Source organism: Ciconia boyciana, chromosome 1, assembly GCF_034638445.1.
Source record: "Ciconia boyciana chromosome 1, ASM3463844v1, whole genome shotgun sequence".
In the NCBI taxonomy this organism is placed as follows: domain Eukaryota; kingdom Metazoa; phylum Chordata; class Aves; order Ciconiiformes; family Ciconiidae; genus Ciconia; species Ciconia boyciana.
Window position 1 is genome coordinate 122,466,293 of NC_132934.1, and position 26,912 is coordinate 122,493,204.

The following is a 26,912-nucleotide window of genomic DNA, read 5'->3' on the forward strand; positions in this document are numbered from 1 at the left end:
GGAGGAAGTGGCCAAACAGTTTAAGTTGTTCCAGTGGAGACAGATGCTTAGCTTACACAAAGATGGGCTCGTTTTCTTCTTTATGACTAGAAATTTGGAAAAGGCATTGGCTCCCCAGAAGTCAGTGAAACCTGGCAATAGTTAGGTCAGCTGGGTAAGCAGCAAGTACTTCAAAGGGTGACAGAAAGCCATCAGGACATTAACATACATGAGATGGCTTCTGATCACCCCTCACTTCCCCTTTCAGAGGCTCCAAGTGTAAGGTAGAGGGTGGAGTTTCTTCGTTATACCTAGATCTCCAAGAAAATCCCTTAGTAATCCCCATCCTTACATCCCTTGCAAGAACGCTCCTCCATCCTCCTTCTGCCATCACATGCAGAGTAATCCCCCTTTTCCTGCGTCACCTGTTCAGTGATCCTTCTTACTCTGCAAGATCACATGCATTGCATGCAGCAACGTCCCTCTCACACACACAGGGTGAGCACTGAGCTGGGGAGAAAACACCCTCCCCTTTTCCCGCATGTTGCAAAGAAAGCCTCCCTTTTTCCCCATTCCCCCCACAAGATCCACGGCGCTTAGATCCCCTTTCTTCCACCTTGACGCCACAAGACCTCTCTTCCCTCAGTGGTACCAACTGCAAAGGTGCTTCTTCCTTACTTTACCAGCTAGCTTTTGCCGCCTGTCTTTGCGATCCGTTTCTCTTTGCTGTGATAACCTTTCCCACCCACCCTCCTGCTCCTCTGAGGCCATGAGCAAGGCAACACCGTGCTGACGTTTTCTCTTCTATCATAGCAGTGGGACACACTGAAAGAACAGACCAGGACTAGGTTACCCTGCCAGCTCCCCCATGTACTCTTTCTGTGTGCCCTTGCAGCACACAGAAAGCATTGTATTGCAAACCAGGGTGCTGCTTACTCACAAGGGAAGCCTGTGCTAGCTTGTAGCCTCAGGTAGAGAGCTGCATTTTTTCAGTGTGAGAAACAGCGGGTGAAATGAAGAAAAAATACCCTGTGAAATGGCCTCCCTCGGTATATGCAATCCCAAAGTGTCAGGATTTGCAGACCCTCTTGCTCCAGTGTCACAAACCCCACTGCAGCCAGCACAACTCCTGAGCACCCAAGCAAATAATTCTATACATTAATCATACAGCTGACCAGAGGAGAATAAGTTGGCTCAAAAGATGCTGGTTTCTAGACTATTGTCATCTTGCGACTCCAATGGAGTAGCAAAATTGAGATGGAGATGATAAGATCCAAAAGTGATGGTGACTTGCCTATCTTCCCCTTCCTCTCCCCAACACCCATACAAGAGCTTGGCTGTGCGTCTCCCACGGCAGCCTCTCATTTGGTGGAGATGACTTAATCCAGAAAGGGTGATGAGAAGGAGAAAGATTTAAATCAAACCTGATTACTGGGGCTTGATAGGCTTCCCTGGCAGGCTGTTCTGGGACTGACCCAAAAGTTGTCAGCTCGCTGCCTGCTCCCTTGACAACGCTGTTCGGAGCACTCGGGAGCCTTATGAAATGCAGCCATCCTCTCAAAGCTCTTCTCAGCTCCAAAAATCAGCCTCTCCTTCCCCCTGGCAAAGGGTAGGCATGTGCTGAGGGTCATCAGGAGGCTGAGCAGCGTGTGGGTTTTAACTAGCCCTTCAGCTATCGGTGGGCAAACAGACAGAGAAACAGCCCTGTGAGTGCTTTGTCTGAGACTCTTGAAATGGCATGCTCTCGCTGTGGCTTTGGGAGTAATCCACCTAAGAGATTACTCCAGCGTGGCTGCAAGATAATCCTGCCAAGCCATTGCATGTGCTCAGCCACCGTCCCCCAGATGCTGGGGCTCTGCCCGGGCCTCTCCCAGGCCACGTGAACAGCTTGTGATGGCCACGGGGACCTCAGGCCAGGCACTGGGCAGGATCCAACCTACAGCTTGCTCCTCATCCTGGAGAGTGGAGAGGCACATACTGGCCTGAGGCTGGGAATGGGGAGAAGGTGCCATCACGTCAATGGTGGTGGCCATTGCAGGCACCAGCCTCCAAGGCAGGCAGGTGCCTCCTGGCAGGGGTGGGAAGCAAATCCCTAACTTTGGAGCTCACAAAGTTTATGGAAAGGGTGGTAGGAGATGGTCGTGACTGTAGCAGAGACCTGAGCTCAGTGGCTGTGGAGGTCCCATCCAGACTCGTGCGGGGAAGGAGGGGAATGGATGACCACAGGCATGATATGATGGTAGAGGGACAAGCACAGGGGAGTTGCAGCATGCTGCAGCGGGAAAGCTTGCTGTCCCGGACCAAGCTACAGCAAGGTCAGCTAACACTGGCCAACACCTGAACCCCCCCAGGGGGATGCAGGCCATTAAAAGTGACAAAGAAACATTTCAGAAACGATTCTGAAATGAGTCAAATACATCAATTTTTCTTCCTCAATTCAGTCGTAAATGCAGCTATTAAAACAGATTGGGTTATAAATAAAAAAAAAAACTGGGCCAAAGCAGCGTGAGTGTTTTATTTTTATTAAAAAATGGAGAGTAATAAAGTAAAGCTGTAATAATAATACAAAAACGTTGACTAATATCTGTGAAAAACTTGGAGAGCCATAGAGGGAATGCGCTATTGTGTTTTGTGGCGGGTGGGGTGCTGGTGAAGTGTTTGTGGTTAGGACAAAGACACTGAAGTTTGCAAGCAGAGCCGATGAGTTTTAGGGCTTGCTTTCTGGAGACTCCCTGCATCAGTGAGGAAATTGCTCATGCTCAAGGAAGGCAGAATAGCCAGGCTTTTATTGAACTACCCAGAGTCTCTTTTGAGGGTCTTTATTTCTCTTCTTTCTTTCTCCCCCTTCCAGTACCTAGTGCCATTGATAAAATACATTTCAATATTGCAGAAAGAAAAGCAGTGGCAGACAAAGAGTTCCTTGTTTTCAAGCTGTATCAAACCTATTACTGCAAACCCAACAACACCTGCCATTTTACCTCGCTGAGCTGGCTTTGTGGATGGGAGCTGGTGGGACCTGGCTGAGGAAAGGCTGCGTCTGTGAAAATTTCAGTGAAGTAGAAGTTCAAAGGAGAGGAAGGGAATGGGAGATAAGAGAACTTCGAATCTTCATTTAAAAAGGAAAGAAAATCTGATTAAGATGTGCTGGCTAACTCAAAACATATGAGCCTGAACATCAAAAGGTTCGTAATTCATACACGTGCTGTAGATAATTATCAGTTTAACTCGATACTTCCTACAGCGACAGAGCTGACGTCAGACCGCTTCAGCTACCAACTTTCAAACCAGCCTCTGACATTGAGCGAGGGCCTCGCTGTTGACATGCCATTCCTCCCCCTGCCCCTTACACCCCTGCGTAGACATGCATGCCAAAAAGTCTGCTTGGACCCCCTCTCCAAAAAGCCTGAGACCCAGGTGAGACTGAGAGAGGAGGCGAGTGGCTCCCAGGCACTCTGAATGTCTCCTGCTGCAGAGGACCTCTTGTAGATCCCCTGTCCTGCAGCATGCACTGCAAAAGACAATGACAGAAAACCTAATTTAAATGGGGCTCCTGAGACTCCGTCAAAACGTGGCCTAGAAAATAAATATCAGACTCTGCTTCCTCCAGTCTACTGCAATCTGGGAATGGCTGCGAGCTGGCTCCTCCAGTGCTGCAAAAACTGCTCCTGTGCTGCAAACCAGAGAGCTACGCAAGGCAGCTGGTGGCCCATTCCTGCCCCAGCTCTCCCTGCCCTGCTTGGCCAAGGGCTGCTGGCACTGGGGCAGAGCTGCTGGAGTGGTGCAGGCGGGGACAGGGTTGGGGGCACCAGGAGCCGTGCACACAACCTGTCTGCCTCTCAGCCAACTGTGGTTTCATGTCACAGTTTGGCCGGGGGAGCTAATCTTGAAACTCTCTGCATATTTCCAAAGCCAGAAGGTTAGGGCAGAAGGCAGGTAATGAATCCCAGACCCTCCAAGAGAGCTGTGTGTAACATAAACATAAGACAAATGTGACTTCGGGGAATGGCAAAGCAAAGCATTTTCCTTCTGTGTCCAAGAGACTTCTGTTCAGTACCAAGCTCTCCCCGAGAGTTGAAACGACCTTCTGTCTGCCTGTCCACAGGAGAGAGAGACAGACAGAGACAGGACATAGGCAGCAGAGAGGTCATGTTTTTGTTAGAGAGAAAAAAATAATTGAAAGCCTGCTAGTGAAATAAATACTCCTAATCCCTATGACTCTTTGTACGGTGGAGCTGGGAATTTTCTCTCTCTCTCTACCCATGCGTAGCCCCATGACAGTTTTCTTTCATGAAGAGCTCCTTGCACTTCATCCACAACCCCAAGACCACCTTCTCTACATTCTTTTTTAATTTAAGGATTTTGGTGCTTTGAGGGAGGAGGGGAGAAATGCTAACAATTACAACTAAGTCCCCCGCTGAGCACTCTGTCATTACCCCATCCTTGTGGAATATGCTTTTTTTTCATGTACTTAATAATTCATTTAATGGATAGCCAACTGCATGTGAAGCTTCAAGGTCTATAAAGAATGAAGCCTAACCTGCAAGACACTCTGGTAAGTTGAATGTTTACAGTAAGCACAGCAATGCATCAAACGTCCTTCTGAAGGCTCCTGAAGAACAGCTTGAGGCCAATAAAATAGTCCGGATTTTTTTGGGGGGTGGAGAAATACACTTATAAATAATCCTTCCTGTCTGTACCAAGTCTGAAATGCAGGCATCTAACACCATGGAGAGTAAGCCAGCTCACTTTATAGCAAAGTGGATTCACACTCTGTTGAATATTAGACACAGACCGACTGATTGACCTCTCCTGGAAGTTCAGTTCTGTCCCACTCGGCAATCAATTGCACCACTTCAAACAGCATAAAGCGTCATATGTTTATCTTAGCAAAAGGAACTCCAGATACAGAACTTAAACCTATTCCTACAATGGTGATTTAATTACCCCAAAAGGCTGACAATAAATTTACATTTTAATTAAGAGTAATGAATTATGCATGATTGTGTAGCACTTTCTGTGTAGCTAGCAGATGAGCACAGAGAAAGGTATGGTATAGATTGCAGGAATTTATCCTGGCAGTACAGGGAAAAGGCCATTTTGTTTCCAATTGCAGTCCATTTAGGAAAAAGGTCCCTCCAGCTAGGTAGCAATGTGTGCAAATGGTCCTGCTGCACTACTGCTGTTCTGCTACAGGCCCCATGTTGTATTATGATGTATGAGAATGGAGTCCAACACATGACAACATGTCCTGTCATGACAACACAGCACTTGAAAATCACATCACTGGAGGTTTACCCCTTCTGAATGCATTAGGACTGTGTATATAGGAAGAGTGATAGCAAAATATCTCCCATCCTCAGCAGGGACATGGAAACACCAGCGTGACTGTTGGTGTTGCAGACTCCCATGATTTTGCCATGTTTTGTCAGCTCATCTGTCACAAGTGTCACTCATCCCCACATAAAACCATAGCATTCATCTGGGGAGGAAGAAAAAGGAGGAACTTAGCTCTTCTGGATGCATAAAACAATATGCAAATGTAAGTACATGCAGACAGGAATCCTGAAAAACAAAACCATCAGAGGACAAACTAGACCTCCAATGGATGCTTGAACTGTGACTTTGGGGATTTTTTACATCAAGAGTTCTTAGCATTAGTAGTGGGCAACAGAGCATCGCTATGAAATTATTTGAGATTTCACTACCGGTTTTGCCTCTTAGAGCTTTGACCTTCAAAACAGCTTATGTTTCCAAGCAAAAAGATGCGAAAGGCAGGAAAAAAATTAGAACCACTAAGGAAAAAAAAGAATTGTGTCTGGTTGGCACCATCCCGTCCTTATGTCAAACTCTAATTTGACTGAGTTCCTTGACTTTCATATTTCAGCTGCTTGCCTTGACTTTCATATTTTAGCTGCTTGCTTTGCCATCATAATAGTAATTTCCTTCTTCAACCGCAGTGTGATTAGTGCTCCAGCCCTTCTTTGCGTGTTGCTGGAGACATCACCCTTTCATACCCTTGTCCGAGTGGAGGCACCACCTTGGAGAGCAGGGTAGTGGCACTTGGGCCTCACGGTGAGGAGCCACTGTGAACTTGGCATGGGTGAAAATCTGAGTTTTGCAGCAGCCAGCAAGGCTGGTGGGGAGCTAGCAGGGATTCAGGACTGGTCAATGGAGCTGAGATAAAGCTCACAGTTCTGCAAGGGATGGCATAGCGTCAAGCAGATCAGGGCCCAGCTCTCCTATCTGACTTCAAGAGCTCCTTGGCCAGGGCCTCATGGATCCCAACAGCCTTCAGTTAAAGCAAGGGGCAATTTGTTAATGTTAGTGGGAGGCTTGCAGGGACTATTTCTGAGCTGAATGACAATGTCTGGGTCCAGGACTTGCTATACAAGGTACCTTGTTCCTGCTGGAGCTTTCCCCCTAGCTCCAGCTGGAGATGGTCCCCAACCTCGTTTCACAGAGAGATGCCGAGGAGGTGGCTGTGCTCACTGTTCGTTTCCTTCCCAGCCTGAGAGAAGGCACTGAGCACAGAGCCAGCCAGGCATGACCTTCACAGAAACAGTCGCTGACTAGGGTTTTCCCACAGACCCTAAGCCAAATTAATGTCTCATCTCAGACAATGGCCCACACCATGGAGAAAGGGGCGAATACCTCATATTCAGTGGTGACATCATAAGTAGCCCACAGAACAAGATCTTCCCAAGCTGCTCACTTAAAGGTATGCTTTCAACCTGAAATGAAAAGCTTTATACCCCCATCTCTCTTCTCTAATGTAACAAGGATAATGAGAAAATTGCAATTACTGCATTATTTCAAAGAGTACTCCTTGCATTTGCATATAGATAACAAGCAACGACCCTACCTTTCTCAGTCCTTTTATAAAATAACTACAGCTTTGAAATATGCTGCTCTCCCTCTACAATGTTCCTATCTTCATAATTGCTTACTCATATAATGCTTACCCTTCCCTCTCTTGTTTCCAGATGCTAATGCGCCCTGAAAGACAACTGCAAACACTTGCCTAATATTATTGTTCCATTTAAGTGATCACTCATGTTGCCAAGGGGATATTATCCCTTCCCCAAGGAGAAGAAAGCATATTATAACATTCTTTCCATACAGACGCAGATCTCATGAGGAAAATGTCCGAGAGTCCCCCAGTTTAAATTCTGATCTACTTGTACCATTCCAGGCAATAAACAAAACCAACCTACAGCATTTTCCAAAATGCAGTCAGTGAACTCTGTCTCTGCCACCTACCAGTGTGTTTTCTGCTCACTAGCAGCGGCTTCGGACTGCAGCTTCTCCAGGATTCAGACGTGATGCCTGGTGTGTACATGGGACAACGTGTCAGGTCTGCACCTACAGCAACAAAGTATAGCAGAGTTTTGTTTTATTTCCAGTGTTGCCAAAAGCAAATAATAGAACCATTTCCAAGAACAAAAAATTGACTAATCAGAGATTTAATTCTACAAGCCTCTCACTAGTACCTAGGACGTAGCTTTGTTACCAGATAGTATCACTTTAGTTAACAATGGATTTTGAGTACCTTGTTGACGAATATATATGATTACAAACAAAACAAAGGACAATGGTTTTAGTCTCTTCTTTCACCCCTCTTTACAGAAGTGAAAGGTTTGATAGAGCTGGTTTTGGTCTGTCTTTGCATTGTTGCTGATATTAATGGCATGTGTAACTTCTGTTATCCAAAGCCAACTAAAAACACACAAACAAAAACTTTACTTCTGTACAGAAGTTTGGGAAGTATTTTAAAATAAGTAAAAATATCAGTGAAAGCCAAACCTGAATGCTACTGATACTTTCACCTTTAATACAGTGAGCTCAGCAAAAATAGAGCTCAGCACCATAGGACTCATCTGAGTTCTGACAGAGTCCTGCACCAGGAGCTCTGACTTCTCCCCACCTAAAGGTACAGAACATAAAGCAGCTGCATCTTTCCAGACAAGGTGTTCTCAGTAAGTGGTAGTATGGAAGATGGCCAGCATTTGGATGCTGCTGCTATTTCATGGCACATTTAAAGTTAGAGTCGCATGTAATGGTAGTCATGCCCTACCGGAAAAAATAAGTATTTTATTTTGATATGGTGCAAACATACAAAAGATCCTTTGCTGATATCTCTACCCTAAAGCTCTACAATCCAACTCCAATGAACAGGACATAAGTTCAGGAGCAAAGAAATCTGAATACATCATTATTTAATAAATGAGTACAAAAGACTTCAGTGAACTTTGTTATTCATTTCCACACGGATCAGCCAATCAACAATTTTAATAGTTTTATTTCGGGATATTTTTTACTAAGCATACAGCAGTTATCTAGTTAAATGGCTACAAGAGACTATCCATTAACTTCACATAGGGCACTGAATAGCCACCAATAAAAATTTTTAGCTGTTGCTAACCTTATCTGAAGTCAAACTTGTGACCTTGAAGCATAGCAGTATAGTCCCATTACCAGTCCCTGTAAACTAGCCAGTTCCCTAGGTGGGACTCTGTGCTTGTTTCTCTCTTCCTCCTTGAATTTTCCTTTTCTTTATTTGTGTGCTCCTGGTGACATTGAAGGGTAATTTTAATTGGTTCAGCCAACAGAAGGTACACCTGATGCCCATTTTGAACGGTTGCTCTCACCAAGGCAGGCTATGAAAAAACACATGGAAAGAAACCTACTGAAGCCTTTGATGATGGAAGTGGTGGGAGGTTTCAACATCTCTTTGCTTCTCCATGGACCTCCAGGTGATATGTTACTTTTTGATCTCAGTCAGAGTCTGATGGGCTTTTGCCATAAAGAAAGCAGAAAACCACTCACTTTCAGCTGGTGATGTATTGGTCTTTGGTTTGCTCTTCAGCTGAGCTCTCCAGCACCAGAGGAGGATGTTTGACTCACACTAGTGTGACTTTGCTTTTCACACAGCACGGTCCATTTGGTTGCTGTAGCTTTGCTTGAAGCAGGTCATGGGGAAGAATTAAGCTCCTTCCTTCAGAGACATGCAAAAGCCCTCCAGTTCAGGCAGGCTTAGCCAAAGGGAGAGGAGACTGTCTGTCTCCTTCTGTGCAACTGTAAGCGTGGAGGTAGCCTGCAAGAGTCTCAATAGCAGGACACTGCTCTAATGACCCATGAACTTCACTAACCTCTTGATTCTGAAATTACTAATAAGATTCCCAGATGAACTGGGTTTTCAACAAAAAAAGACAGCATTTCCCCTCCCCTCCACGAAGACATGCTTACACGCATTTGGTCCTGGCAAATCACACGCTCTCTGGTTCAGTGGAGGGCCCAGCTGCACCAAGTGCAGAGAACTGATAAAGGCAGGCCAAGATGCAGGTTTTGTACAGGACTCACAGCTTGGTTGTATCCGCTGTCAGGTGGGTACAGAGCCAAATGGCAGGTTTTCCCCCAAGTTGGACAGGGCATGCTAGCTAGGGCACAGCGCTGCCCGCAGAGTCACACTGCTTCTAGGCTGGACGTGCCTTGCACCTGAATGACACGGTGCGAGTGAAACGAGTTTGGGTCTGCTCTTACCGGCCCATGAAGCCCTGTCCTAAGAAACCCAAAGACACCAAAAGATGATGTGGATACCCCGTCATTGGAAGTATTCAAGGTCGGGTTGGATGGGGCTTTGAGCAACCTGATCTAGAGAAAGATGTCCCTGCTCATTGCAGGGGGGTTGGACTAGATGATCTTTAAAGGTCCCTTCCAACCCAAACCATTCTGTGATTCTATGATTCTATGAATGAGTCACACTTCCACGACTGGGGAAGGAGTACAAGAATTAGACAAACAGATAATAAGAGAATCTGGAAGAAGACAGAGTTTGTAATGGAACCAGGCAAAAAAGTAACTAGGATGAGATGGAAGGCATTTCAAATATCTGGGCTCATTAAGAGCAAGTACTCAGTGGAGAGAGTGTGGCCAGAGCAACTGAAGAAGTGGAGGACATATTTCCAGCTATAAGGAAACTCTCAGCTAAGCAAAACTGGAAGTACCCAAATGTCTGAGATAGTTATGGCTGAGAGAGACTGACAGAAAATATTTGAGAATTGACCCAAACTGCAGTGTTGGTACAAATGCATTTATTGGCTGGGAAAAAACCCCCACACCTAAATCCTTTGTGGAAGTATAAGCACAACTTAATATGATCTATAATTTTTTAAATGAAGCCAAAGGCAGACAAAGCTAATAATACCCATTTTTTGTGTGCTGTGTGCTACAGCAAGGCAGGAAAAAGCAAGCCTGAGGCATTTGACTTGTCACACATGCCACAGATATTAGACCATGTCAAAGAAAGATTATGATTAAAATAACGGAAGAAAACGAAACATAGATTTGCTCACATTCTTCTGAGAAAGCTGCACTTATTCCAGGATACTGTTTTAATTTTGCAGAGAAAGCCCTACCAGCAGCCCCAGCTAAGCAGGGGGCCCTCAGACCTATTTCTGGCCGTTGCGGTGTGCCAGGCAGAGTCGTTCCCAACCAGCCGCACCAACGCAGGCAGCCTGCTGAGCAGTTTGGCTGCAGACATTTCACCGCTATCTTTACTGTACGCATTTCAACACTTCGGTTGAAAACAATGTTCTGGTAAGGAAGCTCTGCTGGAAAGGGTGATGCGGTCAGATACCGATGCTTACCCGACACCACAGAAAAGAGCCAGGAATGGGTTGTTGCTATGTAAAACCCCGTTAGAGATGCCGAGCTTTCAGGTCCCCCCGGGACCTCCAACACGGCCACCGTGCCCCCCCACCTCCACCCCTATCCCGGTGCAGGAGCCCCACAGGGAGCTTTAGGCTCCCCACCAGCCCCCCGTGCTTTGCTTGCCGGGGAAGGAGCGACACAGAGGCCCTGCGGAGGCGGACGGCCCGGCGCTCAGCCCCGCTGCCGGGCCCACCTCTGCCACAAGGCACAGCCCGGTGCACCCGCAGGTGGCGAGCAGAGCCTAGACAGAGACTGGGGCCCACCATGGTCACCATCTCCTCCACCCCTGGCCCCATGAGCCTGGCACAGATGGTGCCACACTTCGTGTTCACCATGTGCAGTTCCCCCCACCGCCATTTTGTCCCCCGCTGTCTGTCAGCTGGGTGCGACACTCACGAGGCGGGTTTCCTCCTGCCGCTGGGTGAGGTACAAACATGCTAAGCCTGTGGCCAAAACAACGCCAGCTGGCTTCTCCCTGCTGTGAGCCCAGCAAGCAGAGGAAGAAATTAGTCTTGGGCAACTTGTCTCTTCCCAGATCAGCCTGGGGTTCTTGACCAGGTACCTCCTGCTACATGCTCACAGGATGCTGCTCCCCACCTGCCCCAGACCTGCCATGCCCCATCTCCCTCCATGTTCCCCTATATCCCTCCACATCCCTCCATGTCCCTCCGTGTCCCTCCACATCCCTCCATGTCCCTCTATGTTCCTCCACATCCCTAGGTTGCTACACCCTGGGAAAAAGAGGGAGCGTTAAATCAACCGTTCTGCTGGGACAGGTGCGAAATGTCCTTCTTCTGTCTTTTCCTTTCTGCGAGGACTGGGGAGAAATGCTGGGAACGGCCAGTGCCACACAGATGCAGGCTGTCCCCCTTGCCCCTGGAGGTGGGGTACACTCCCCTCCTGCCCCTCCTGCCGAGCTCAGCCATGTCGGCTCCCCGGCAGGATCATTCCTTACAGATCCTGGCACTGAGACCTGTTCCCGTTCTGGGTCTCTAAGTACTAATAATGGTGTGTACATGTACGTGCACCACGGTAATGACAAGGAGCTGGAAGGTGGAGCGCAGAGCACGCTGATGTGAAGTGATAGCAGGCTGGAGAGCATAGGCTTAAACTACAGCGTGTCGCCTCACAGGAGACGCAGCTCGGTCTGTCAAAATCAGATGCAAAATAACTGATTTGGGAAGAGATAACCAAACAGACGAGTGTGCAGTGTGGACAGACTGATTAGGCAGCGGAGCTCCACTGTGGTGTCCAGAGTCCGAGGAGAGAAATCAGACACAAGAGTTGCACTGCACTGTGTACCCCATGTGGAGTGAGTTAAATAGTCATCCTAGTACTCATCAGCCTCTCCCTGACTGTCCTCTGAAAGCAGTGGACAAACCGGAAGCAAAACATCTGTGGAAAAGGAAAAGAGGCGCAGGGGTGGTCACAGAGAGAGCGCTGAGCCTCCAGGCTGCAAACGAAGCACTCAGAAAATGGTTGCCCACAGAGGCAGGTCCTGCTGTTCTCTGCTGGTAGCTGGTAAAGCTAGTTACAGCAGGGACAGTGAGAATCAAGTGTGCAAGGAAAAGGAAAGGTGCTGCATTAAGGATTACTCTCCACAGGGAAGGAGTTCTGCACCTACAAGGCACACGTTGGGGCTTCAGCTTCCTTCTCCCAGCCACTGCTTCAGTTCCCACCTTGTGCAACTTCACCAGCTTTGCCAGCCCTGCAGTGGCTGGGAAAAAGGCACAGCAGGCCTGGGAACCACAGCAGACATGAGGCAGCGTGAAGAGTAAGTGGAGAGACTGAAAGCAGCCACATTTCTAAAATCCAGAGCGATTCCCTTGAGGCCTCTTAGGGGTGGGATTTATTTTTTTTTTCCTGCAAACTGAAGATGCTGTTTGTCAGTGGAAAGATGATGCAGGCTGGGGACCACCTGCCTTCCTGCTGGTGCACAAAGTGGAAACACAGCTCTGACTCTTCAGGTAGTGTTGAAGGCACAGCTGGGTTCAATGTCACCCACCCTGCTCACAGAGGGTGTAAGAGCTCTTGACTAGGCTGATACTACACTGTGAAACAAGAAGCCTTTCTGTTAGCTACCAAAGAGCTAAATAGATACTGTACCATACCTCTCTCCTCTTTCCCACCCCCTACCCAGTTCCCCTCCATTTTTGTAGTAGCACTTACAGGGAAGAAATTGCATTGTATAACCTAGATTTGCACTCTGAATAACAAGCAGAGCATTTTGAGGAAATGCAGAGAGGGACAAACAGAGCAGAGAGAGCTCCTGAGACGCTCAGAATTGGAAAATCAGAAGTGCACAGTTTCTGGGAGCACCGCGGTACGAACAGGACTACCTGGAGAGCTCAGCAGCCACCCACTGTCTCTAAGATCAGCCTGCACACCGTAGGCACCTGTAAGGGACTGATAAACATGAGTCTTTTCAACACTGTGGCTCTCCTACTTTCCAGACAGTGGCTGGGGTGGAGTCCTCCCAGCCCAGGTGTAAATCCGTAGAGACACCAAACCCAGCTCTGATTCCAGACTGGGAGAAGAAGTGCTGCCCCTCGCCTGGTCTCCTCAGCCTACACATCTTCAAAACCCAACCCAAGCCCTGGAAGAAGTGGCAAGCATCAGTGGTGTGAGGGGTCTGGGCTTGGGGGAGCACTCCCAAGGCTCCTTCCTAGGGGCCCTGCTCCTTCGGTGTTTCATTGCTCAGCTGAGGCTGCCCAAGTGACTCCTATGGTAGACGGCCTCTCCCTGCACCATTAAAGCCCTCCCTGTGCCAAGTGCATTCAGATTGCAGACCTTATCACAAGGCTTGAGAAGTTACCATCAACTCCACAGCTTAAGAGCTGCCACAGGGAAGATGGATCCTCCTATGCCAGCCAGCCCAGGACCCCAGGCACACAGCTGGGCAGCAGACCTGCCCCCCCGCCCAAAAGCTTGTACCATCCCCACCCTTTGCCCTGTTGGTACATGCACTATCCAGACTACCCTGACTGCAGTGTAGACATCCTTTTAATCACGTTGGGGAATTTTTTCACTTCTACATCACCGTTTTCTGCTGAGGCATTTGAGCTCGCCTGCCTAATCCCCAGGCAAGCCTGAAAGGGGGCAGAAGACATGAGGGAAGCCTAAACACCCCTTGTGTAAAAATGGAGGGATACATAAAGCATCCTGATATTGAGAGGGAAGAGAATGAAAGGAAGAGAGAGAGAAAGGAGATGAGCACATGAAGCTGCCAGATGAGAAGAAACGAAGAAGCACTGGGTGTGGGATGGGAGAAGCAGGGAGCAAAAGTGGCTTTGGAGAGGGGAGCTGGCAGAAGCCCCGAGAGCAGGGAGGAGCAGGCAGGTGGTGTACAAGCAGCTTGTGTGGGGAAGACATCCATGGTGTGGGTAGCCAGCTAGGTCTGCCACAAAGCGCGATACACACAGGCTTGTCCAAGACACACACAGGCAAATATTAGCCGCTAGAGTGGAGCCTCGGTGTAGGGAAGTCCCTCAGAGTTTTGCAGCTGAGCTCAATGGGAACCAGAGCTGGATCTTCCTCCTGTCTTTGCAGGAATTTTCAGCCTTCCTTTAGGCTAGAGCCCAAAGGCAGAGTAGCGGGGGGGGGTGGGGCTGTCGGTTGATTGCTTTAAACTAGGAGTAGTTCCTAGCACAGAGCCTGGTGCAGATAGCAGAAATTCAAGGTCTTACACTGAGGGAGGGAATTTGTTGGGACAGGTGGAGGCACTTAAAGTCCTACAGGAGGTAACTGGTGCATGCTGTTGGGCTGAGACGGGCAGATGAAAAAGGCTTTGGTGCTGTGCTGCATCCTGCAGTGAATATACAAGAGGATAAGTTGAAAAAGGCTCTAGAAATTGTTTCCTCCAGTAAGGTGGCAACTCCTAAGCCGGGCCTTTCTGACAGGGTCACACTGGCCGCAAGCTGTCCTTGCTTTTCTACGCCAATATTGGAAGAAGCATTGCACAACCTTCTCCCCAGGCCTCGCTCCCCACCCTGGCCTCTCTAAGGCGCCGGTGTGGCATGCTGCTGGAGAGGCAGCTAGCCCAGCCCATGAACCTGGTACCCTGCAGCACGGCACTTTCCAGTCTGACAAGCCCCGACCAGATAGTAAGCCGCTTTCGCTTTGCAAATTACTCATGGCATTTCCTGTAAACACCATCAACATCACCTACGGGCTGTGAGCAGGGAAACAGTAACATTTTATAATGTCTTCTGAAAGGGCAGGTTGCCTCATTTTTTCCCTTATTTCCCAGTTTCACAGAGCTAGAAATTGGGGCAGGGAGTGGAGTGTGGGGAAGTCCCATGTTGCTTGAGAGGAGGGCAACCTTAGCAGAACGTCAGCATGGTACTTTCCAAAGCTGTCCGAAACCTTGGTGTGGAGCAGTTCTTTCCCTAGAAAACCTTGGGTGACAAAAGATGAGGAGTACTCTGACTGCTTACCAGTTTTCCATCCCACTTCTGTACTCACTGTGCCTGAGGAAAAAACGCTTGTGGTCTAATGTCAGGGTAGAGAGAAAGCCTGAAGAGGACATATAGGCAAACAGAGCTGCAATCTAAATAAAATATAACCAGTCTCACATGCTTAAAAGTTCATGATTCAGGCTTCCCCAAATTGTGACATTGGATTAAAGAGCAACTTAAGCATTGTGCTTTGAAAAGGACAAGAAAATAGGCAAACAAAGAAACCTCCGCCTACCTGGAGGTCTATTTGTCTTCTGATATCTTTGTCTTCAGGTTCACCGGGAGGGGCTTAACCATCTCCCTGTGACCGTGAGACCTAGAAACAGCATAAAAATTGATGGCTCAGATTCTCATGTGACTGCAAACATCCAGGCATTTAGAAAGCAACAAATATCACAAGATTCAGGATTCATCACAAGAACGAGGAACCATCACCAAATTTGCCACTAACACAAAGCAAAGCAGACTGACAGTGTCACCTTACACTGGCATATACTAATGAATTGCTGTAAGAACGGGCTTCAAGGACTTTTTGAAGTCAAGCTTATTTTCTCCTTGTTTGCTTTATGCTGGCATTTGCCTACACCTCAGGCAGGACAAGGGGGGGTCACCTTGCCAGGAGCTTTATAAAGACCCAGTTTTTTTCCTCAGGGGCTCACAATCCAGTGTGTGATGAGGTCCCCTAAAGGGACTGACAGGACTAAAGCAATGAGCTGAGAAGATCCATAAGGACTGGACCTAAATTATTGCTCTGGAGTAGATAGAGATAAAGATAAAATAATAATCTGCATGATGCACTATCACAAAAATGTGAAAGTTAAATAGACACAGGCAGCTAATGCAACCTGGCAAGTTCCATGGCTTTACTGGCGCTACTCCAGAAGGATCAGTGCCATCTGGTCTGCAGCTGTGCCGGAGGCTTCCATTAGATGAGGAGCAGTGATTGATGAATGAGAGCGCACAGATGCAGAGCAGGTGGAAGGAGAGAGGAGGGGAGACAGTGCAAGACAGAGCCAGTCAGGTGGCAGCATGTTTGGAATTATCTTGGAATGAAATCTCCAAGGCTTAATTTTATTGCAAATTTCTGAGCCCATTTCCACCAAGTTCTGTCCTTTTCCAAGAACAGTCAAAACTCTTTCTGCTGCCCACAAGGGCTTCACATCACAAGGGAGTGTGGTCTCTTATGAGTCCCAATACTCTTTTTTAGATCAGAGCAATTTTAGACTATCCCAGGGAAAGTTTATTATACTCTCTCTGCTCCTGCAGATTAACCTGAAAAGGGGGAGAGACCTGTAGAAAGGAAAACTAGTTAGTCTGTATTTCTGTCCAAGAACCTGAATCTATTGACTCAGCAAGATCAAAATAGCTGTAACTGAGCAGGTTGGATTTTCAGCCCAAACCTCCCCCTTTCCCTCCAAAACCACTCTGCTCCCACACACAAAGTTTTGTGTGGGATGTTTCTTTGCTGCTCTCAGTGTCATCTGAAACCATTACCCCAAGTTACATATTGACCCACGGTGTTATGCCCAGGGAGCAGAAAAACTGGCAAACAGGCAGGCATTGTGCGTGGCCTGCCTGATACAACTTCTGGTTGTGGTCAGCAGCTCTCTCAAATTCTCATGGAGAACTTGCAAAGCCTTTTGCCTCCTAGAAGCAAAGCCTCTAGGGCAGATGGCGAAGAAGGGGACCGGATCATAGCAAAAGCACAGCATCATCCAGCTGGTGAAGCAGAGAAGGGCTCCTCTGTCGTCTTCTCCCGACAAGGATAAGGATGTCCCAGCTAGCTCAACCTCCATGAAAAAATTTGCTCAGAGGGTACCAGAACAAGCAGAGCTCTGCTTGAGGACGGAGTTTCAAAGAGCCCATAATAAAACTCAGAGTTTTGCATCACCTCCCATTTCGATGGAGGATGTCAGGATGCAGAGAGGTCTGGCTGCTCCCGAGAGGCTGGGCAGCTGGGTGCACGGGTGACCCCAGCATTGGCCATGCCCTTGATGACAGGCACCATCCTGCAGGATCAAAACATGGTGGACAGACCTGGGGTGTTACAGAGGTCTGTTAACAGCCCCCGACAGAGCGAGGGGATGAGCCAGGGCCAGGGTCCATCCAGGGGGTCCAGTCATGAGCTGAAGGAGACGAGGCTGAGGACAGGGCTGGAGACAACCTACCTACAGCACAGACCTCAGGGCCATCCAAGAGATGGGGCTGGAGACAGTCGCACCTCAATCATAGGTCAGGAGTGGACTGGAAGCCCCGGGCCAAGCTGAAATGGGGCTCCTGGGCCCATAGCCACGGTGTGGGGGGAGGCCCCAGGTGAGACTGGTCAGGGCCATTAAGGATTGTAAGGGCCCTCAGGGCTCTGACAGATGAAAATGCAATGGGAAAAGGGGTCCATCTTCTTTAAAAACAAGTCCTTTCCCTCTCCTTAGCTTATGTCCTGAAGGGCACCTGATGTGAGGCCTTCCTATGGAAGTATCAGCTCCGTAACCGGTGCCTGCAGGCTTGCTTGTATGAGACACGTCTGCAGAGTGGTCCATCGTGCAAAGTCTGCACTCTTACCAAAGAAATCTTGCCCATACAGCTGACATATGTTCCTCAGAATCAGTTCTTTACAGCACATAATATGCCCCTTAAAAACAATGTTAATGGAGGTGCGGAGTCCAAGGTTAGGAAATGCTATGATTAAGGCCACCTGTGCAGCCTTACTTCATCGTCCTTGTGTGTCTGCATTGGGAAATAATCTCTAATTGCCTGCTCCACAACGTCTTACCTCACTCGGTGCACAAGACGGGCAGCGCGCTGCTGTTTAGTCTCTGGCCTATTCCGTACCCACCGACATATGGCTGCAGGCTTTGTGTGCTGCACACTGCTCCAGCCCTGCTTGGAAAATTATTATTTCACAGCTTTTTCCAAACTCCCCATCATTAACGTATCGGGGCATTTGCCATGGGGGTTCATCCGGCTTCACAAAATCCATTTGAAAGTGGAAAACTGAGGCAAGAGAGAAAATGAATGAATATACCATTTTTGGTACTGAAACTGGGACTGTGAAACTGTCAGAGCTCGAGCCTTCCCAGTATTCAGTATTACACAGTGCTCAGGATCTTTAAGGCCTGAAACCACCAACTTCAGCTGAATCAAAAAACCCACAGCATGTCTGCTAGGCAAATCCCAATGCTTCCACCTGTAGCCAAACTGAAGGAACAGCTGATTACTGCTCGGTTTCAGCCACTTTTTTTACCATCATAACAAGAGCTTTGCAGAATAGGCTGCAACAGAGTTCAGTCACTACAACATCATCTTAGACAAAAGATGTTTAAGATTCAGACTGGTTCCTTCAAGGGAAATAATGCACTTACATGTACTTTAAGATACACTGTGTGATACACTGCAAGATGATACACTTATATGTATTTTATGCATCCCTGGTACCGATTTATACATAACCAGAAACATGAAATTAGCCAGCACTTTTCAGGAGGCTGTGTTGGCTGTGTTCAAGAGTGGTATCTTCTCAAGGCAGTACATGCTTTTCTGTATGCTCTCTGCAGGTATGACATCCTGGAGTTGGGAAGAAGAGTAAGAGGTCAGCAAGCATCTTTGTTCCAGTCCCGTCTTCTTCTCCCTCTTAGCTCCCTGGCTACCCTCTCCTGTGACGAACTGAAGTCCTCGTCATTCCAGCCAACCTTTTGCCAGCCAGAGCCACCAGCCTTGGAGCTGGCTGCATTCAGTTTCTCTAGCATCTAAGGTCTAACAAGCTCAGACAGCTGAGGACTAGCTGCTCAATTCACCAGGCACAACACAACCCACTCCAGGTGCCCTTGACTGCTCAGCCAGGCACCAGCCTGCTGCCCCATGCCCAAGCCCTGCCTCCATCCAGCTGGTGCCTAGTTCCTAGTCCTTGATTATGGTCTCCTTTTGACCCTTCAGCTTCTGTTTAGCCTTGTCTCCTCCAGGAGACAAGCCAGCCTTTCTGTTACCAGTCGGCCCTGCCACCCACGTGCCACTGAAGATCCTACAACACCAGAGTCTAAATTGCTGTTTCCTTGGATAATCTGTCTCTCTGTACTCTACAGACTTGGTCCTCACCTCTCCTCAGCCTTTTCTCTCAAAGTCTTGAGGAAAACCTCAGCTCCCTCCCAGTGATCCCATCTCCATCTCCCTGCCTAGACATGCCCTCCTCCATCATTTCCCTGAGTCAGACCAGCCTTTCTGCCTTCCCTCCACAAACTGCTTCCTAATCCCCATACCCTTTCCTCCCCTTCTCATGTTCCCCCACCTAATCTCCCCTGCTTTCTCCCAGGCCTCACTCTGCTCTCTTCACACCTCTCACTTACTACCTTCTTGTCCAGTTTCCCCTTTTCACCCATCTGGCCTCCTCTTTATGTGCAATTCATGAGAAGGTTCATAATTTGAGGTGGTTTTCCACAGGAAGGGAGGAAAAACACATCCCATAACCCAGTTGTACGTTCATTTATGATGCTACATACCACCCAGTGATGTGATGTGCTGACAGTCTTTGAAATCATTCTCACCCATTTCTGAAAAACTGGACACACGTACAAGATAAGGCAGCAAAACTCACCCAAACTGTTTACCACAAACCGAGTGCTCTTCCTTTTACTCAGATATCCTTTTAGCTCAGGAAGGAAATATCACATCTGTATGTGCACAGGGCAGGCTACAGGCAGGTGTTTTGTGGTTTTTGTTGTTCACAGGAGCAGGAAGATTTGCATTAAGGGCAGACACAAAGGTAAACTGAGCAGACAGATTAGGTACAACCACATCAGGTGATGTAGAAATGCCCCTCCTTTTCCCCCAGTTCATTAACACTGACCCATTTAAATGGACATTTTGACTAAAAAATATAAAAATATCAGCAGTTCTCCTTTGTCTTGGTGGTATGAAGACAGAGAGTACAACCAGCTCCCACCCTCTCTAAAACGAGGGTGACCAGAGGTGAATGACTGAATATCTGAAGAAGTTTCTTCACTGATCGTTATCAATCAGGGCAGCATCATTCGGCACAGCTAATTCCACCCACCACAGGTTTGTTTTGAAAGCAAGATGATGCCATTCCTTGTTGTGGATGCACTGTTTAGGCATGTTACAGTATTGCCTAAGCTCAGCAGGAAAGAGAATAACATTGCTAAGGGCAGGTGATATAATTTCTGACTGAGAGCAAGGACATGTCTTTCCCAGCACCTGTGGGGAGCAGAAACACTGGCAATAAGTAAGCAGTAGGGAAAGGAGGAAGCGCATCGTGGTCCTGATTCAACGAAGTTCCCAAGCACATGCCCAATCTCAAGTTCATGAGTAGCCCTTGATTAAGGGTTAGTTCATGAGTAGCCCCCTTTGGTTAGGGCCAGGCATATGAATGCCTCACTGAATCATGGCCATAATAATGGGTAAATACAAGATGGAAACCCTGTCCTAAAAAGCTCACCAGGCTCCCAAGCAAGGATCCAGCCGCCTGCTACAGAGATGGGGAGAGGAAGGAGCGGACCAACTGGCAAACAGTGACATCTCCGATTTATTTTCCTATAGTACCTACAGTGCCCCAATCTGTAACAGAATATAAATACATATTCAGTGTGTCAAAGACACAAAATTCTTTAAGGCAAGCAACAGGTTTTTCCCAGCTGAAACATAGCTACTGTGTCAAGACTCAATCACCCACTTCTTCAAAGAATGCCATGCAACCGAAAGGCAACCAGTCACCCTGATTTGTTTTTTTTATACACACCAGGGAGGGGAGGAAGGCAGAGAGTTAGTCCCGTAATTATCACAGGGTAGAATTCATCTGGTGACCCAGAGATTTTCCAAAACAACAGTAGATGAGAAGTCATTAAAAAAAGGGAGAGGGGAGAGAGAAGGAGGAAATTCCTATTTCCTTTGAAAGCATCCGTGTTTGGGAACAAGGAGGAAGCAAACACCTAAACCAGACATTTACACCTGAGTTAGCTGCTTATGGAAAATGGGGAGAAGTGGGCATTTCTGGGACACAGTTTGCCTCACCCTCTTGTAGACATTTAAAAGAGATCAGATGACTCACACCATGGGAACTCCTGCTGCTCCTCACTGACGATAAAGGGAGCCCAGAGCGACTGGCGCAAACAGAGCTGTCTGCAGGCGCTTGCAGCTGGATGAGATACACCCCATCTGCAGTGTCCCCAAATGCCTGGTAAAGACCTTTTGTAAGAGACTGAGTCACATTTGTTTGGTTAAAAAGAGATCATACAGACAGAGAGAATTGTCTTCAGGGTCACCTTTTGCTGCATCCAGGCTTTCCTTGGAAAAATCTGGTGATGCAGTTGTCGGACCTGTGTCTCCTTGCTTTGGGAGGCCGGGCAGAGTCACAAACTCAGCTGGGAAAGGATGGAGATTCAATGGTGACAGTAACACAAATCCCCTCCTTCAGGAAGGAATGAAAAAAACCCTTCATGCTTCAGAATTTTGCTGAGAGTTCTAGCAGTCATTTAAGGGAATCCCTCTGTGCTGCTGAATAACCTTTAAGGCGGAAAGCAATGGCTGGCTGAGTTTTCTGACATGCACCAGTACGTCACTGAGAAAAAGCAGCGTGATTCACGAGCGCAGTGAAACCCCGGCGCCTCGGAGAACTCCGTTCACTGCATCCTCTCGCAGAGCTGGGGGAGGGCAGGACAAAGCCAGTGTGAAGGGGAGCCAGCTGCAGAAAACAGCCCATAAGAAAGAGAAGGGGTAACCTTTCATTTCTTAGTGCTTTTGAACGTGACCATCTGGGTTCTCCCTCCCGCTGCCCTCATCCCTAGGGACTTCTTTCCCTGGTTCGAAATGCGGGCCAGCTCCAAGAAGGCAGGAAGTGGGGCACAGCAGCTGAAAGCTCCGTGCCGCTTGAAAGGAAACGTGATGGCGTGCTTTAGACAGTGACTGTCATGCCATTTCCCTCACCTTATGATGTTGGCTCCTCAAGAGGGCAGGCAGTGTGGATGTGGGGCTGGGCTCCAGCTGATGAGCCCTCTCCCTTGGGAAGCACCCTCTGGGTGCACTTCAGAGGACCCAAAGGAGGAAGGTTTTGTTGAACTGATCAGACCTCGCTCCACACCAGGCCGGGTGTTGGTTGGTTCCATGGAGAGCCTTTCAGGTGTCTGGGCTCCACATTTCCCAGAACCTGTATTACCCAGGACTTTTTCCCCCCAGTATAATCCCCTGTATCCTGGCCTTCATTCATTTGATAATGTTATTTGTACACCTTAGCTGAATACCTTCAGCGAACAGAGTTCTCACTGGCCAGGCAAGCATCGTACCATTCAACCTTGGCAATTTCCAGCCTGCATTGCAGCACCATTTCCTTTCTTTGGGTTTTCTAATGAAACATAACAGGTAGCTGTTATATCAAGGCATGTGGCCACTTGGAGAGCACACCAAGGTGTTTATATATAGACAAACTACAGAAAATACCAGTCTGAAAGCCCCAGTGATGGTATGATTTACTTCAACTCACTGCGGAGAGACTGACAAAAACTAAGGGACCAGATGTTCAAAGGGAGACTAAGCCTCAGTTGTATCAGGATTTCCAGAAACTCTCATCCCGTTTCAACACTAAAAAATAAGAACTGGGTTTTCTAAAGCATTTTGCCTGCTTGCAGAAGTTACCTCTTTGGCCACAGGGACAATACCCTGAAAATCTGGCCCTTCTCTAGACACCTAAGTATGGTTTGAGCTCTGCTGAAAGCCTCTGGCTCCTAAGGTGTCTTTGTCTGTGCTTAGGAGAATCCTCAACATTTTCCAGCTTAAAATACATCTAGCACGGAGGCACACCTGTACGGACAAGTGACTGTTGCTTTGGCCTATCTGCTCTGGCCATATCTGCTCAGAGATATGCTGTCTCCAAGTGAGAGCAGTGCAGTGTTCACTTAGAGCATGCAACGGCAGCAGGTACATGGCAAATGGACATTGCTATTCATGGGCACACTACAGAAAGATTTCCTGCCTTTGGGAAGTGTACAAACTGTTTATGAGCCTTGATCTACAGCAAGGATGGCATTTAAAAGAAAGATAACCTTTGTAGTTTATCTGGGGCTTGTGCTTATGTGTTGCTGTTGTTCTTGTTGCCATAACAAAAAAGAGCTCTCGGTCTTCTAATGTGTGCTGTCCTTGACGAGCTCTTTGCCAGAAAAATCCTGTGAAGTGTGAGTCCCACAAACCTCAAACCTTTCTATTTATTTTAATAGCAAGGAGTTTACCACAATTGGTTGTCCATGTTTTTGTCTCCTTTATGATGTTGCTGTGCCTTCTCTTTAATAGGAGCAACTAGTGCAAATTCTTTTTTTGAATAAAAGAATCAACATCAAGCTTTTTGGAAGCAGCATATTGTATCACTTCTAGGTAGTCTCAAACCCTCCCACCTCTCAGATTTGTTTTCTTATAGCCCTATGTACACACAGTGCAACCTTGAGCCCAGTACCGCTGCTAATGACACCAGTCTGGATCACAGGCCTAAATTACCAGGTGTTTGGTACCAAGTATTCAAAGGGTATCCTTGAAAAATAAATTGTAAGTTTGCAGAACTTACTTAACTAACACAAACAGTTTGTAAGCAAAAAAAAAGGTGGGAAAAGCATGTATAAAGAAAGCTAAAAGTATCAGTTATTCTCTGATCATTTTCAGTATTTCTGCAGGATTATTTAATCAGTATTTAGAGCATAAGACTTCCTATTTACCTTTTAAATATGTAAATAAGCATTTTTCCCTAGTCTGATGACCAAGCAAAAAAATCAGAGGAAAGGGTTCAGATCACATTGTGTTTTCAATTTTCCTGCAACACTGTAAGCCAGAGGAATTGCTGGATGCTGAACATCAGTATTCCATTTGTCCCACGTAAAACATTTTTCTTTTGGGGCACCAGTAAAACAAGCAAAGGAAGTTGAAGAACTGGTCTCCTGGGATGCTTGAGGAGCAGGCATGCTCCCTTATCTACCAGCTCAGCAGTCAGATCATTCATCCAGGATGCAGGAGATCTGATATTTTCCCCTTCTCCATGCAAAGGAGTCTGACCCCCCACCTTGTGTCATTTAGATGACTATCCTGAACGTATGAGATGACACTCAGGAGCAAAGGAAGCAAGAAAGGCAGAGCTCAGTTTCTCCTGCTGACAACGTTTCACTTTGCATGACAACTTAAAACCTCCACTTAATCAGAGATGAGCGCTCCTGTCCCATCTACCACGTGCATATCTCCGTCACCAGGCTAGAATTTCATCCCTGTCCCTCTGAACAGGGAAGTACGCCGTGCAAAGAGGGAGCCCCAGTTCAAGCCTGTTCTCCACCCAGCTCGGCCTCCAGACTTTCAGCAGGCAGGAGCTGCAAAGCTATGTGGGTTTTTACTCAAACTGCATGAGCTCAACTCAGACCTGAGCCATGCAGTTGGGCCTGACTTTGAGGGCGTAAATGCATGGTTTAGTACAGAGGTTTTGCCCTAATACCACATCGTTTTGGTATGGCTACATGTCTCCCGAGCTTGGGGTTCCCCCAGAGACTTCCCACACAGCACTGCAAAACTGTGTACGCATACCCGCAGCTGCTGCAAAGTTGGCTCCCTAGAGATGTAAATGAGAGCTCTGAAATGTCCACATTTCTTAACAGCTAAGGCTAAAAGGAAAGGCAATTCTCACACCTTGTTTCCAACAGTAGCCCATCCGCAGGTAAATCAGTTCAGAAGACTGAAGAACAAGACCAAACCTAGCCAATTTTAAGGAGCTTCTGTAAGAAGAGTGGTCAACTAACTTGAAAAGGGAAAACTGATTGTGCAGCACCTTTGTGCTTCCAGGTCCTGGTGCAGAAAGACATAGCTGTTCTTGGCACTTTCATTGTGCTTCCAGCCTAGCCAGTGAGAGCACGCATTAGTTTTCGATCAAGGCATATTTCCCTCTTTTAGTTCTCTAGCCAACACGCTAGACTGAAATAGTTTAAGTAAGTCATAGATGTGCATCTAAGTTTGGGCTGCTTTGTGTAACAAACCAAGAATCTAAACTTTTGAGGCTTCCCATGCACATCCAATGAAACCCAGCACTGTCGCCTGTGCTGTCGGATGATGCATCAGTTGTTCTTGGCTTTCAATCCAATTCCACTGAATGTTTGTATTTTTATGGTAAGTTTGTAAATATCCATGTAGCTGGTAACAACGTATACTTTGAAAAGCAGCAGAATGTTATCTTGGCTCGTTGGGAAAGCTTTCCAAATGTTACTAGTCTTCATGGAGTCAGAAGAGGCAGAAACTCCGTGTTTCAAAGCCAAATTAGTTTGCTGGTTGCTAACATGCTATCAAATTATCCAGAGTAGGCTTCATGCACAACTGTACTATAACTGCTGTCTCGCATGCACTGTGATTTACAACAGATCCCAAGAAACAAGATAAAAGCCACTGGTGAGTGAAAGCCAAGCGTCTCACTGCACCATCTGTTCTGCGAACTGAAATTTTTACCTGGCTTGAGAAAAACCCACAAAGAGAGAAGAAGATGGAAAAGATTGCCAGCAGTGCAATCTGAATAAATCTGAAGAGGAAAAAACCAAACACTGCAAACTCTCAATGAAAATGCAGTGGGAGCTGCTAATCATAGGCCTTTGCTCCTTCTGTAGGACTGCGTTAGAGCCCGAGAGCTTTATCTGAGCATCTGATAAATGAACTGAGCATCTTTCATCAAGCATCTGAGCTGTGGCTGGGAGAACATGGGCCTCTGTGGTGCTGACTCAGACTCAGGTTCAGTACAAAGGAATGGCGTGACCCTTTCTGTACTAAAGCTACAGCAAACACAGGGTCAGAAGCCAGTGAAGAAGCTGGCAGGACCACGCTGGACCGTTTAAAGTGGTCCGCTGATACACACCTTAAGTATATTACATAGCTGAAAATTTTTGCCCACTCAAGAATTTCAAGTGACCACACCCAGGAATGTCTTAATACTGTTGTAATTAGGGGTGGGACAACCGGTTCAGATAAAATAAAGAACAATCTGAAACTACACCCAAAACTTAAATGATCTTCTCTCATCCTGTTCAGAGTTGTTTCACCTTTAATCTCTTTTTTCTCCTCCACATACCTTTCCAGTTTTGAACAAAGAAGCAGCAGAAATACTGATTATAGCATAGCAGGCTCGTCTCATTTCAGTAACTGAAACCAACATATGTTGCAGATCTCATAAGAAGTCACGACCCTAAATCTCCAGCACGTTTTACACAAATGATCTGTGCTTTATAAAATCCCTCTTAGATACAAATTTCTTAGCCTACCTCCAGGTTTCAACCAAAGAAACTTAATTGCCATTCACGGATTGTATTTGTGAGCTTCTTATGTTTGCAGTTTAAACGATCACGTTTCTGACGACCGGCTGCAACAGCCTGGAAAACACCTCTCCTCTCAGGCCCCTTCCATGCCCCACCTCCTCACGCTGGGGGATACAGCTCGAGAGAGGACGTGGGGCAGCAAGACCTGCGTCTTTTCACAGTTTTGAAAGCCTTTCCGACTCCTGGAAGGCTACTGGCTCTTGCTTCTCTGCTCAAGGTTAAACTGGTTATTAGATGTAGAATAAGGGAAGGATGTCCCCCCGTCACCCTCCAGTCAGACTGGGGAGAGGACAAGGCTCTTGCCCTTCCTTTTTCTGTAGCATGGAGCATCATCCACCTCCTAGGATCCCTCAGGGACCGAAAGCTGGCTCTCTTTTTCCGACATTTCTGGAAGCTCAGAGCATTTCTGGCTCTTGGGCTGAGGTGCTTTCATCTGCTAGAGCATGGG